Genomic DNA, 15,098 nt, shown 5'->3' with positions numbered 1-15,098 from the left:
AGGACATGTGATTAAAGTAATACATACATGTGGTTTAAGGCAGTAAACTCCAGCTTTTTTTTTGTCTCACTAGAATTCTAGTTCTCCAAAACACTGGATGAGAAAAACAATCCCTTAGCCCTTTACTCACAGATAGCAGATCCCTGCAGAGCACACAGGTGATAGAGAGGAAACCAAGGCAGGGGCTTCAATGGCCACTGTTTCTCCAGGGGACAGCAGGGGAGTGAGGCCTTGTCTTGCCCTGCCCACTACTTGACACCCTCTCCCACCAGTGCTTAATGATGTGTCTGGCCAGAGCCCAGTCACACCAGCTTTCCTCCCCTGCTTCAGAAGGTGCAGAAAACCCTCTGTTCAGCACAGTGATGGTGACCCCAGGAAGCTGGGAGGAGATGATGTAGATTACTTCATATATGATGGAAAGAAGAAGGTATTTATCAGGTTACTGCCCAGGATACCCTCCCTGCATATCCTCATTTTCATTCTCAAGATATAGTTATGGGTAGACCCAATCCTCTCAGGATTTTTATATACTACCCAGTTTGACATTGAGATAAGACACTAGAATTATTCTGGTACAAAAGAAGAGTAATGGCCAGCCCTATATAAGAAACTGCATTCCAAGAATACAATTCATTTCTGGCTTGGCATAAGTCGCTGCAGTGTAGTGGGAATGGAAATGTTGGCCTCCTAAAATGCATTTCTGCTCTTTAGGGAGAATGAATCAAGCAGCCAGTGATTTTTCGACCTTTTGGTAGATAATAGAGCAAATTAGCAGAGCCAGGAACAAAGGAGGCAGAATCAAAAGCAAAGGTGCAAAGGCTCCATAACTTCTGACAAGGTGAAAAGCCCAGGGCAGAGAGGACAACACTTCCTGAATGGAGGTTGCAACATGCCCCTTTTCTAATTGCACTTTTCTGTAGAGAAGTGGTGTTTCAACAGCAATAGCAAATTTCCTTGATAGGAAAAAGGTATTGCTGCCCTAACATGCTACCAAAAATGCGGCTGCTGGCATCCACTTGTGCCAAGCAGTCTCAAAGAAAGCCTGAAGTGGAATGGCCAGTGTTAGCTTCTGTTAGCAATAGCTTTCTTGGGCACTGTTTCCTGATCCAAAATTCCCATACTAATTCATCTTCTAAGATCAAAAGTCTTCAGGAGTTCAGCAGTACTTCAGTGATTTGGAGAATAAAAAAATCCCAAACCTAAACCACCTCCAAAAGTATTGTTTATAGTGCCCCATCTTGCTTCTGCATGGAGGTGGGCAGTGGTTTTTCTACCATAGCTGTCTTTTGCTGGATCTGGGTACAATTTGCCTTAGTTAAAAGTATGGCCAAGGAAACTGGAAGAATTTCCATTTTTCTTGGCTGCACTTGGAACCAGAGGTTCTTGTTGTTTTAACAATTTCCTTTAGGTGCTTACCCTGATCTTCCTTTGATCCCCTGGAATATCAACTTGTGTGGACAGTAAGGCCTTTTAAAATCATGAATTTATGGTGCCTTTTTCTCAGTCAGAGATGCCTCACGAGAGCTGCATAACAAAAACACATGAAAGCATATTATGTCCCTTGAAGTCATAATGGTCTCTGTCCTGCCTGTATGCCACAAGGTCTGACACCGTACTCCATGGGATTTGTCGTAACCCTGTGCACAACTGGGACCCTACAACTAGTTTGAAGCTACATAAAGCTCTACTGTTTTCCATTTTTTGTGAATCCTGTCTGCCTGTCTGGCAGCTGCAGACAGTTGGCACCTTCCACCAAGGGTGGAAGCACCACATTATCACCCAAGTGGCGTCAGGGTGAGCATGCTGGGACTGCTGGTGCTGCCTGTGCTGGGCATGGTGGCACAGCAGAAGGTGTAGGGAGGAACCACCACTTCTGCTCACCTTCTGAGGATTTCAAAATACCTGTGGGGAGCTTCAGCTGCAGAAGTGGCAAAACTGTGTCGCAGCACAGGCCTGGTTGTGGCAGAAGTGTCACAGATTTGCTACAAGTTTTAAAATGTCTATGCAAGTGCCTTTGAGGCACCCTTTAACATATTTTTCTGGCAACCTTTTCCTCTTTTTTATGCACTGGGGATCCCTAAAGAAGCATTTCTGTTGTGATTCTTACATTTTCCCACATTGACACTCAAAGCTATGCTGAGCTGAGCTTGGTATATCACTGATATTGCTGGGTAGGAATTGTACTGCACATGCCTAGGACTGGGTTTGAACTTACTGTCTTCCATCAGCACTGCATTTCTGCTTCTACCTGACTGCTATATTCTGTGTGAAAGCTCCGTGATCTCCTTTTGTTTTGCCTGCTGGCTAATTTAAATGTGACATCTGCCATTCTAACAGAATTTGGAGGCTTTTTCACTACCTATATTTTTGCAGGTAGGCTAACAAGATGTTAGTCTTTGCATGGCCACAGAACAATTCTAATTTGGAATGCATGATTCCAAAGAAAATAACTACAACTCTCTTTCCCCTTATTATTATACTACTAGGTTTTTTTCTTCTCTAGACTACCAAATCACATGGTTTCTGATGAAGTCCTGTTGTTTCTTCACTCAGTGAAGCTGGTGACTACATACACATTCATGCTTTCTATTCCTTTCAGGGATAAAATATTCATCACACACTTACAGAAATGCACCCAAACCATCTGCCTAGTCTTTATGGGAGATGTAGAAAGATTTGAAAACATGCTCTGCTTCCTTTCCCATTTGCACAGAGGAATGGATCTTCTTGAACTCATTTTTTTTTTAAACCTTTGTTTACTTTGCTCTTTCTCTAAGTGTCTTAGGCCAGCAAAGTCTTTGTTCCCATTCTTGTTATGGTGCAATTAAAAAAAAAAGTTTTTGCATATCTCTTTCTCTCATAAGCCAGTTTCTCTTTACATACCTTGGGAGAACCCAAAAGGCCTACAGAGCCTGAATTTTCAAAAGTTATTGCTGCTTTTGAGTGTGCATGTTTAGACCTAGCTTTGCAGAAGTAAATTGCATATAATCGACATTGATGGCAACTGTGAAATCAATCCCTTCAGAGGTTTGGTGCTGAGCATCAAGAAGGGCTCTTAAAAGGAGTCTCTGCTTTTGAAAACTTTGGACTTGAGCCAGAGCTTTCATCTCCTTATCTGTGAAAATGGAATATGGCTTAAATACCTGTCCAACAGCTCATGAAGGTTCATTAATGTTTATAAACCCCTTGGAATTGAAAAGCACTGATAACTACTGTTTATTAATTCCTGTTGTCTTGCGCCTTCACATTCCTTTCACATGTCAAAGAAGAGGATTTAGCAGCCAGCAAAATCAACAAAACCTGTAACAGCCTCTGCTCTCCTGCCCCTCCCTTACTATAATAGTCTCCCTGTACCCTCTCTCCGTGTCCCCATGGTTGCCTTTACATCTTCAGTCCCCTCTTCCTGCAATGCTTCCTGTTTCCCCTCCTTCCAGCGTGGTTCAGATTCTCTCCCAAAGCCTCCCTGCTGGGGCCAGCTGGTCTGACACAGCTGCAAAACGTCCAAGAAGTGAGAGCAGGAAAATTGGTTAGAGTTGAGAGACTGGGCAGCAAAAATGAGGGCAGACTCCATGGCAGAGCCCTTCCCCCCTGCCAGGTCTCCAGCTGATGGAGATTTTACAGCTCCATCTCTTCCAGGCTTCTATCCCTCTCTCTCCTTTGGTTGAAAATAGCCACAGGTTTGAGAGTTACTGGGGAAGGGGAGATTGGTACAAGACTGTGCAAATACAGAGTGGTTTCTTATTTTGTTGATCAAGTAGACGTTTGAAATGCTCTCAATATTCAGATCATAAATAAACCACACTGAGCAAACTCAATTTTTCCAGTTGTAACCATTTATGTAAGCACACTATTGACATTTCTCCATGCTTGTTTTTACAAGGTTATACTCACCTTGGTAGGTGTATGAGAGTTGCTCCATTCATGGTACAGATTAACTCTTCTGAAGGACACAGTGGCTTGTCTCCAAAGTGTCTATGTTGTCCAGCAACAAGACTCAGGATCTCAACAAAACAGCATTTTCTGAAGTATTGCCCTGCTACCAGACTATCTTAAAGTAGCTCTCAGTCCATCTGCCTTGTGCCAATGGGACATAGAGTTTGCTCTGACCTGGCACAGCCTGTGGAAGCTGCAGCAACTGCTTCTGGCCAGATGAAGGATGTTGTAAACTGAGGAGCATGCTCTAGGGCATGTCATCTTCTAAAGACAAAAACCATACCTACAAAAATGCAGAATGTGTACATCCATACAGGTACTTTGTATACCTACAAGGCAAAACCAGTGAGCTAGTGGAGAAACTGAAATCAAGGTAGTAGTGTTATTGCTTTGTCCTTTTCTCACTGCAAAGCAGCCCTGGGACCTGGGAAACGATGCTTTGCTTTCAGTTCTGCTACACATTTACAGCTCTGTTAAGTTATACTTCTACCCATTTCTTGCTGTAAGATTTACCCTGGCTTACATATGTGGGTGTGGATATCCAGAATAACCAAACATGCCCAAAGGCACACATTTAATTCACAGTTCCAGATGCAAGGAGGAGTTCTGAGAGGGTGGCTAGAAGTTCAAATTATCACCAGCATGAAGTACCTAAGGAAATGTTTTACCATGTGCTGTAGAAAGACGTGTTTGTTTTTCCTCAACTCCAGCTCACAGACATTCCTAGTCCATTATTAAACTACTAAAAATAAAATACTTCTGATTCAGCTTTTTCTCTCCTGTCCTCTCCAGCTGCTGCCCAGGCATGGATCCTGCACCATTGAAAGAGCTGTTCCTGTTTTGGACTGTGATGTTATTTCAGAAGGATGCACACAGGAGGCTCTGACCATGAAGGGCATTTCAGCAGTGGTCTTTTTTAACCCTTACTTGACAGTGATGGGTTCTGGCAAAGAAATGATGCTGCTTATGTTGCTGAATGTTGACAGCTGTTGTTTACCTCAGGCCTTGCCAGTTGAGGTTTCTAGTGCTGCAGGGTTGTGAAACTGCATCAAGATCTAGAGTAGGGGTGATAAGCAGCAGCTACAGAGTTATTGCATAGGGATCTCTGCCCCCATGAAGCCCTCTGAAGACCTTGCTTTGACCCAAAACTGCTGTAATAAACCAGAGACAGGACCTGGTGCACCAACAGGTCACCACTGCTAACCAGGAGGTGGCTGTGACAGGCTTAGGTAACCATTTTTTTGTTGATTAGACAACTTCTAATGCTGTGATAGGAAGAAGTTTGTGCTGATGCCAAACCACAGGCTCCAGTAGCTAATACATTTGAAATAGTAGCTGGCTGAGGGAGAGTGCACTTTTCCAACTACACTGACTGCTTGTGTCTGTCCTTGGTGTGATCTCTACAAGAAATGCAGGAACAACTGGCATTCAGGGACACAGATCTGCAGATGGTGGCTGATCACAGGCAAACATTTATGACACAAGCATGGGATGCATAGAGCATGAAACAAGGATCCTGAAGAAATCTAGGGTTTCCCCTTTGGAGAAAGGACTCAGGTTATTTCTGACAGTATTATTTACAAATAGAAAGACTCTACCCATTATTACTTTATTTGACCACCTCATCATCTTCTTCTATCCTGGCACATAAAGTTATATGCTGAAGACGGATCACCAGACAGGAAAAGAAGGTTTAATGATATATTAAATATTTGCAAAATTATTTCAGTTGCTGAAGGCAAAATTGCTCAGCCTTCAAACTTGTTTGGACGTCTGTGTATTCTAGGCCATTTGTGTTAACAGCACTCTGCACCTTCACACCTTCTGTGAGGGCATCAATTAAGAATATCAATTTTTCAAGATAGGCAGGGACAGCAAGAGAAATCAAGGATGCCACAAGGATGTCACACCTGTGTCTTCCCACCTCTGAAATACTGCTAAGTACCTCTACCTCTGCACTACAGGTGGCAGGTTTGTGTGCACCACACACTTCGTGAGTGTGACAGGAAGATCTTCATGCTGTAAGTAGTTCTTGACTCTTCTTTCTTTCCCATGAACTCTAAGTCCAACTGCATGTTAAAAAATTTGGACTTGTGGCCAAAATCAGTAAACACCTGCAGGAGAACAGAAACCTTTATCTCCTCTCTTCCCCACCACCCCCCCACCCACCCACTCTAACAGATTCTTGCTTTGTCATCTTATCTAAGAAGACTGTAATTTTTTTTTTTTGGTGAAGTGGAAACAGGAGAATGTTCTTATTTACTTTGCTCAACAGAATACAGTCACTGTTTTTTTTAACTTTATCTCATCTTTATCCATTAACCTGTTCTGAATCCCTTGCAGACTCCAGACTCAGGTACTTCAGATTTAAGCTTGAAAGAATTTGGCAAACAAGTAGCTGGGGTTTTGTGAGGAAGGGTAGGACAAATGAAGTAAAGGCATGTCACCAATAGTGTTTTAAATGTATTTTTACAGGATTGACTTGCTGGAATTCCCTAACAGAAGAAGTTACTTCCCAGACCTATAACAAGAGACCTTATCCCTGTTTAAATGTTATCTGCTGACCAGCATATTAGTGAATAGGGAGGAACTTAAGGAAGCTTGGTCTCTTAAATGATCTTACGAATTTCTCCATTAAAATAAATCTCAAGCATCACAGTAAAGATGTTAGGAAGGCATTAGTAGATGTCAGACTAAGTTGGAGAAGCTGTCTGAAAACCAAAACTGCTTTTTGTGTCCCCTTCTCTAGCAAAGGCTTTGCATTTCTTTTTCACCATGTTCCTTGAGCCACCACTGAGAAGCTCCCCAGAATATGACCTTAACATTCAGCCCCTTTGGAGTATAAAGAAGATCCTAAAGTGCGCTCTGCCCTCTGCATCCCACAAGTCCCACAACCCCATTCCTTCCCTTCCTTTCCCCTTTGCCACCATATCTCTTTCCCCACCCCTGAAATATTGCCAAGTACCAAGGAGAGCCTCTCCAGAAGTACCTCTGAACTCCCACCCCAGTGACTCCTGTTCTTCTACCTTCAGGGGACAATGGGCATCATGTGGTGTTACAGCTATGCCTAAGGTGACAGCCCTTTGCTGCCCACCACTGAATTCAGCCAGAACTGACTTCGCCCATGATGGAACTGATAAGATCTCTCTCTCCTCTGGCCCACCCACTGATTTTCATAAAACTCGTGTGCATTTAACACTTTTGAAAGAATTTTGCATTTCTTTCAGATCTGGCTGGAAGAAATTAATGGTCAGAAGTTGATGGGGGGAGGGAAGGGGGGAAGGGGGCCAATTTGATAGACAGACAAATAGACAATGTGATTGCATCAGTCTCATTTCCTTAGGAAACTGGGCTAAAAATAAAAGGGTTTATTTCCCCCTGAGAATAAAGAAGAATGTCTCTTACATCTTTACAAAACATTTGTTTCTATGTATACTTATAAATAGTCAGGATGAGAAAGGAAGTTTGCACTGGATTTTGAGCAAAGAATTAAAAGGAAGAGCAGGAGGTGTGTGAGTTGCACAATCTGGGATTCTTTTAGGCAAATGAGAGAAAAGCAATGAATGCAGGACCTTGTACACCAATGCCACATTACCCAAGAGTACACATCTCTGCCCTGCAAACCAACTGCCCATTGGGCAATTTTTCAGAGCCCCACAGAATGCATGCAGTTTTACTGCATCAGTGATGGATGATGTGCTTTAGGTCAAACCCTTGGTGCACTTTATGGTCAGCAGACTCTCTCAGGTTTAAGTGAACAACAAGAAAATTGGTATATTTGTTCAGATTTATGGTCTAGAAATTCCTGTCTGATGGTGACCAAGACAAGTTACAACAGAGAAAATAATCCCCAAAAAGGTTTCATCCATCATTAAGAGATTGTGTAAGATGAAGAAGCACTTATGCACCTTCTAAATTTCTCCTTTCCTGAATTTACTCTAGGTATTTTGTTATCTTTGAAAATGTCATAGGCCTCCTTACAACCATGCTCTCTGTGACAGTCTGTAGTAGTAAATTATTTATACACATGCTGTATATGAAATGCTTTTTGTTTGTAAGATTTGAATTTATTACCTTTCAGTTTCACTGAACTGGCAGCACCAGGGACTTGGGCTTTTATAGTCATGCTTAATAGACAGGGAACAAAGTAGTTCCACATCCTCTAGAAACTTCTGATTGTTGCAAGACACAAGTGCCAACAAGCAGGAGCCACAGGAGACTTCCCACAGGGCAGGTGGGCAGAAAGAAGCAGTTGTATTCTACAACCCCTTTGGTTTTGCACTACGCATTAGATTTTGCTATCACTGCCTATGCATGGAAGCCCCTTCTTCCTGAGACATACCAGAATTTCCATTGAAGGGACACTGCACAGTCCCAGAAATTGCTGTACTGAGGACTGTCACTAGAGGCAGTCCTCATCCTGGAGAATTTAAGTTTAAAATATGAAAAATCAGCACATTCTGGGGAAAAGGGATGCAACACACCCTGGAAGATTAGAAAAGGAGCAAGTATCTTGCCTGCAGGTATGACTGGGGCTCTGACCAGGAGTTAAACCTCAGCTTGGTGTCAAACTTGATCTTGCTTCTGCAGGGGATGGCATTGATCTCCTAACTTAGAGGTCAAAAATGAGATGTCTGAGGTCATTCTATAATCCCTCCACCATCAGCCAAGAGAATTTGCTTCTTCTGGAGACTGTTCATGTGACTTATCTTAAATAAAAGGTAAGAGTAATTTCTTCTGTTTTCAACTATATGCATAAGAGATTTCTTCTCTGACTGGTTTAATATCCATGGCCCACTCTACTGCTTTTAGCAGACTTACTAATATCACCACCTATGCAAGGTACACTAAGATGGTTTTCCTGCTCATTTATTTTTCTACTTAGAATAGTCTCTGGTATGGGCACAAATAGAGCTTAACTTACATTTCAACAACAAAACATGTATATGCCTGTCTTAGGTACCTTATTTGATAAACAGTTTTGAATTTTTAGGTAACCTCTGAAAATCGTGTATCATAATTTCAGTCTAAGGTGCATCCTGGGAATTACTAATAATTCAAAAAGCATCTCAGACTTCAAAATCACTTACATATTCTCATAAATTTTGCTCCTGATCTTACTTGCATCATCTTCTTGAAAGAAAACCACAGGACTGAAAAAGCATTTGAACAAAATGATAATGAAAGCAGCTGATTTTTCTTAAGCTTGATAGCAAAACCCCTGTTTAATTATATGCAATTGCAATGAGGTCTGAGTCATGACTTGTCAGATGATCCTCTTATTTGATGTGGCTACAAACTAAAAGATATACATTGGGAAGGCAAGCAAACTGAAGACCTCACAAAAGCATAGGCCTTCCTTGTTTCCCTAGTCCTTTGCTTTTCTCTCTTTCTTTATCTGTTACTTTATGTTCAACCAACCCACAGAGCAGAAGCTGTATTTCCTGAAATTGTGACAGTGTCATGCACATTTATGGTGCTGTGCAGATGATTGACGGGCAAAGAATATGAAGGATGCTATGAAAAGATAAAAGGGTAATGTGTAATGATATAGACTTGACCTGTATTCATTTTTGGTACTCTCTGAAGAAAACATGCCACAGTACTGGAAAATGAAGGTATTTACATATAACACTAGGAAAACATATTGTCAGTAGAGCCTGGCAATATGTTGCTGCTGTTAGTTTTATGTCCAAGTAGCCACACACACAGGCTGGCCAGGACAGTATATGGCTGCTTCACATCTTGCTTGTCAACCTTTCAGAAACCTCTCCTGGAAACAAAACTCTTCATATTATTTAGCTACTGAGTTATTCATCAAAAGGCAGCTGCTATCTTATGCTGATGTGTATGTTTGCTGATGGCATTTTTCTTTTAGTGTTTCTTAGTTCACCAAGTGAGCGTGAAAACTGTCTATAGGGTACCCTTGGGCAGTTCAGTCCAGAGCTAACTCATTGCGTTCTCTGGCAGCACTCACTGGATGTGGATCATTGATATCTTCACTGTGATCAGAACAGATAAGCAAAGCTGTGTCTGGATACTGAAATGTGGTTTTCCCTTTTATTTTCTTGTACCAAGTATTATGGCATGAGAAAATAAAACTATTAGTAGTATTATTACTTTTTTAAAAATACTGAAAATTACCTATTTCCAATGTGGATGATTGCCAAAAAGATTGCAGGAGAGGGAGAAAAGAGGGTCAGGAAATAGAGAATGTGACCTTTTTTTAGTAGAGACATATTGCATTGCATTTGCCTTGTCTTTGAATCACATTAAATATACACACTGTTAAAAGGCTATTGAAATGTTCAAATGTCAGTGTTTCAAATGAAAATCAATAGCATGCTATTAGGCTCATTATATTGCTGTTATGCATCATTAAAACACATTTAAAAGCTTTCAGCATAAACCAGGAGATGGGATGAATAACGAGACACTTTGAGAATGTGCAACATACTTAAAAGGAAATAAAAGGCAAAAGAGAAACTTTGTAGGCACTGGGATAAAAAGCCCTTGAAAGACCGCACTGGGTGTTAGAAACATAGGTGAACATGAGAAAATGAATGACATGGAACTGAGGATACAGGCAAATGTGTGAAGCTGTGCCACTGAAAGTATATTACCATATGAACGTATGTATATGAGACTAAGAGAGATTCCTTACTAAATTTTAAAATTTTCTTTCTAAAGGGAAAGACTGGGAAGAAGTGACTCTCCCAATGGCTGGGAATTTAAGTGGGCAAGAGGGGCAACAGATTTCTAGTCCCTTCACACATGTATTTTTATGCTTTCACACCTGATTGCTATAGTGCACGCTTGCCTTTTTTTCTGGAGAAGGACTACAATACAGACCACCCACCATCCTGGATGTCACACTCCATTAAATCCATCCCTGCTTTTTCTCCCTTCCTCTTGTGGTGAATCTTTAATGCCCGTAAACAAAGCAAAATAACTTCAGCCAAAGGAGATAAACACTCCCCTCTACTCCTAATAGTCATAGTCTGGGCTGGAGTTTAAACCCCTGTAGGGAGATGAAAAAACCTGAATCTCCCACTTCCTGGACAAGAGCTTTCTAATCAGTTCAGAATTATTGAATATTCTTTCAGAAGGTGGATTTCAAATTTGTAGCTTAAACATAAAGCACTTCCTCCTGCAATTTTATCTGCGTAAGTAAAGATTCTACTGAAATTGATTTTGGATGAAAACAGAACCATAAGGCATAAATCAAATCATGGAGTCAGGGAACGGAAATAGTTCCATTTGTATCAGATATGCAATTGCATAGCTCAAATTAAAAATGCTGAGTGCTCAAATTAAAGTTCACAGTGAAGACTTCCCAAGCAATGCTCAAACTGAATGTTTCTACACAAAACATATGTTTATATATTTTCAAATTACAAATAGATTTTTTTAAAAATCCTGTCTGAAAAAAAGAGCAAGAAAAAAAGGACCAATGAGAATATTATTTTGCTTCAAACAGTTTTTGGAGGAAAAAGTGTTTCTCAGTGATCAGGAAAGGGTTTCCTTGTCAGAAGAAGTCTATCCAAAGACACATATGCAAATAGCCATACTGTATGCTGCTTTTATGTGCCCATATGTCCCTGTTGGAGTTTCACCATGAATCTAATTGGGCCAAAGCTCTGTCTCTTCTGGGAGCATCTAACACTCAAAGAATCAAGAGAGTAGACTAACATTAATTTACAGGTGTGATCACGAGTGGCTTAAAATGAAGAGACACCACTAAAACTTGCAGTAGTTAAAGAATTCAGCAATGACCATGTTTATTTCTAAGTCATTCAGTATTCAGCACTTATGAAGCCATTCATGCAATGATATTTTTGGTGTTTCTTAAGTGCTTTTCAAGCTGTATCCAAGATACCTTGGCAGCTTAGAGAGCTGACTAACAAGTGAAGATGTGTTCTCATACAGTTACTCAGGAAGACTTTTAGGCATTGTTAGCATGCCAATATTGTTGATTAGTCCAGGAATAACAAAATCTGTTTCTGTATTGGTGGTCTTGTCTTGTATTTTGAATTTAAAAGATGAACTAGGAAGAAAACATTTAACTGTTGCTAGAAAGATACACATAAAGAGATGTACACAAAATGCATATTCTCCTTCCTTTCTCTGATATGCTGCTATTTAAAATACACTGCAGACAGGATGGGTCACTTTAACTACTATGGAAAGGAATTTGTGTACAAGAGACAATTCTCATGAGAATAAACAGAACAATCTGGAAGCGCTTTAATTCACCCTTTGACTTTTAAGGTGTGATTTAATTCCTTCCTACTGTGTCTTTCCCAAATGAACTGTGGGGATAAAAGATAGGCTGTTGGGAGTTGTTTCCTGAGTATTCAGCCTCTTTGCTAGAAGAAACTAAAATACTGACTGGATAGTTCTTTAATACTTTTATTGCTCCTTCCAAATGTTGTCTTTTTCTATCTATCCTTGATTAGGATTTTTTATAGTACCTGCAATGTGGTCTGTGTTTCTTATGTGTCATCTAAAATACAATAGTAAACAATATAAAATACAATAGTAAATAATATCATAAATTTTAAGAAGGAAAGAAAACTCCTACAGTTAAATTGCATAGCCTTGCCCTTAGCTCATGAAATCAAATCTGACTGTTCTCCTTTGGTTGTGAATCTAATTTTCCAGTAACAATTACAATTCATCAAAAGCTGATGTTCTTTTAAATACTATATCAATTGCATTCTAACAGCCAACTCATTTTGTAAAGGTTTATTTGTATTTGTAAAGGGTAACCTGCCAAACTAGATTGCCAGTGTCACTTTGAGTCTGGGACCTCTGTGTCTGGGCTAATATGTATTAGCATGTTTGAGCCAACAGAACAGGGCTACACAAGGGGGCTGAGAATCAGACATTTAAGTGCAGCCCCAATCTCTTTATTCCTCTTTAGGAACTCAAAGCATGATTTTTATTGAGGTTCTTCCTTAAAGTCAAACATGAAAAATGACAGGTGTATTTTATGCTTGTATTGACCATTTAATAGCTATTCCATAGACCATCTAAAAGAAATGGAATATGCTCAGCCTGCACCCAGAGGCGTTGTTCTGCAAAGGAAGAAAACTGAAGTCTTCCTTTTATACCATGAGACTGTGCTGCACTGAGGCATCTTCTGCAGAATTGACCCCCCTGGCCCACCAAGGCAGCTGGGATCCCAACCTTCCTCCCTGAGTGTAATGCAATCCATTTCAGATCTGGCCAAAAATTCCTTTTATTTGAGTCTGCACTAGTACCACACACTCTCGCTTCTTCATTACACAAGTTTTGAGACCAAGAATGTCCAACACACCCATGTGTACACACAAAATACAGTGCCCTGTGCAGTCACAGAAACAGTATTTTGCTTACTACACTTCCTGTCCCAAGAGCATTTTACCCTCATCTGTTTTTTTTTGGTTTTTTTTGTTTTTTTGGATTAAGGTTTTCCCTACCCTGAAATGGTAATCTGTTTTAAAATCTTTGTGACTTCAAAATTCCCTTTGTAAACTGATGCTTGTGCCTATCGCATTTCCTATTAAGTATTCCATCTTCTGAATTGTTAGCTTTCCTGTTCTGACGAAACCTTTTCTTTTGCATTGAATGCTTCCATATGGCTGCATTAGTGAGCACATATGAGTAATACAATTTTTTTGCTATCTCAGTCATCAGGGAAACTTTTTATTTCTCTGAACTCCATTTCTGCAGTTGTGCATCCATTATTCCAGTAAGCACAATATCAAAGAGTGAATTATGATTCTGAAGTCTATAGGAAAAGAAGAAGCAGCTTTCTCTTTCTAAACATGTTTCTTCTTTTAGCTCTGCTGTCTTCAGCAGAGTTTGTTATTAGGAACAGGCTGTACAAAAAAGACCACCTGGACAAAAGCATCAAAGGTTTGTTTGGGTGCTAGTCCACCCAGCAAGCCATCCCTCAATATAAGGCACAATTTTAGATGTGATCATTTCTATCCATAAACTTCATGCCAAAAATGAACAAATGCAACTTTTGTCAGAACACCAGAAACAGAAAACCTGCTGGTTGGTCTGAGGCCTGTGCTTTCCCAAGTTTTCCATCTAGCTCTACCACACACATACATAGTTTACTTCCTCAGCTATTTGCAATGCTTTCATCTTATTCCTAAATCTTACAATCAAAGTAATTGTTCCAGTTGTTAGTAAACTCTAAATTGGCCTAAACTTCCAAATAATGCTTTGTTTTCTTGAATACCCTGGCCAGGTCAGGGAGGTCACTGGCATCCTCTTTCATCTGCTTTACTCTTCTAGCAGCATATGCTGCAAGCAGACTTCTCGCTGTGATCCAGTCCGCTGCTAACTGCTCTATCAGCAAGGCTTTCAGATCTTGCCTTGCCTGGCTGTAGACCTTGTTTTCCTCACAGACCCATCCTTTTTTAACAGCTCTGTATGTACATGAATCCTTTACACCTCTGGGATCTGGGTTTCTTTCCCATCAGAAATGTGAAACAGAGAACACCTCCATTACTTGGTCTATATGCAGAACACAAGTCTTCAGTTTATATTACTTTAGAAAATGAATCCCATCTCTTACACATGTATTGCTGTCTGGAAAGCCAAGATCCTTAGGGCTGGGTGACTTGGGAGGAGTACTATACTAGAAGAATCAGTGCCTGCTCTCAGGACTTCCTAAGGTCTTCTCCTCTCAGCACATTCCACAGAAAGCCCTTCCTCCAGGCCATGACCTCAGCACTTCTTCTGGTTAAGCCAGTGACTTGCTGTCCCATGAGATGTACTTCTACAGGATAAGTCAATGAAACAGAAAATCATATTTCATAGGGATGTGCTTCAATCCCCGACTCCCAGACACACATTACTGCAGCTCACCACCCTCCAGCTCTGCTGAGAGCCCCACCAGCAAAGTGGATATTCTCAACTGCACTGGACCATGGAAGATATGGATGAACATAAGTCCTGCAGAATTAATTAGATAGAAAGGATTTCTGAGATCATTGAATCCAACCTGTGACTGCACGCCACCTTGTCAATTACACTGTGGCACCAAGGGCCATATCCAGTCTATCCTTAAATACTTCCAAGGATAGTGACTCTGCCACCTCCCTGGGCAGCCCATTCCAATGTCTAATCACCCTTATTGTGAAGAAATACCTAATGTCCAACCT

This window comes from Anomalospiza imberbis, chromosome 2 (genome assembly GCF_031753505.1).
Source record: "Anomalospiza imberbis isolate Cuckoo-Finch-1a 21T00152 chromosome 2, ASM3175350v1, whole genome shotgun sequence".
Classification (NCBI taxonomy): Eukaryota; Metazoa; Chordata; class Aves; order Passeriformes; family Viduidae; genus Anomalospiza; species Anomalospiza imberbis.
This window is presented reverse-complemented; position numbering follows the sequence as displayed.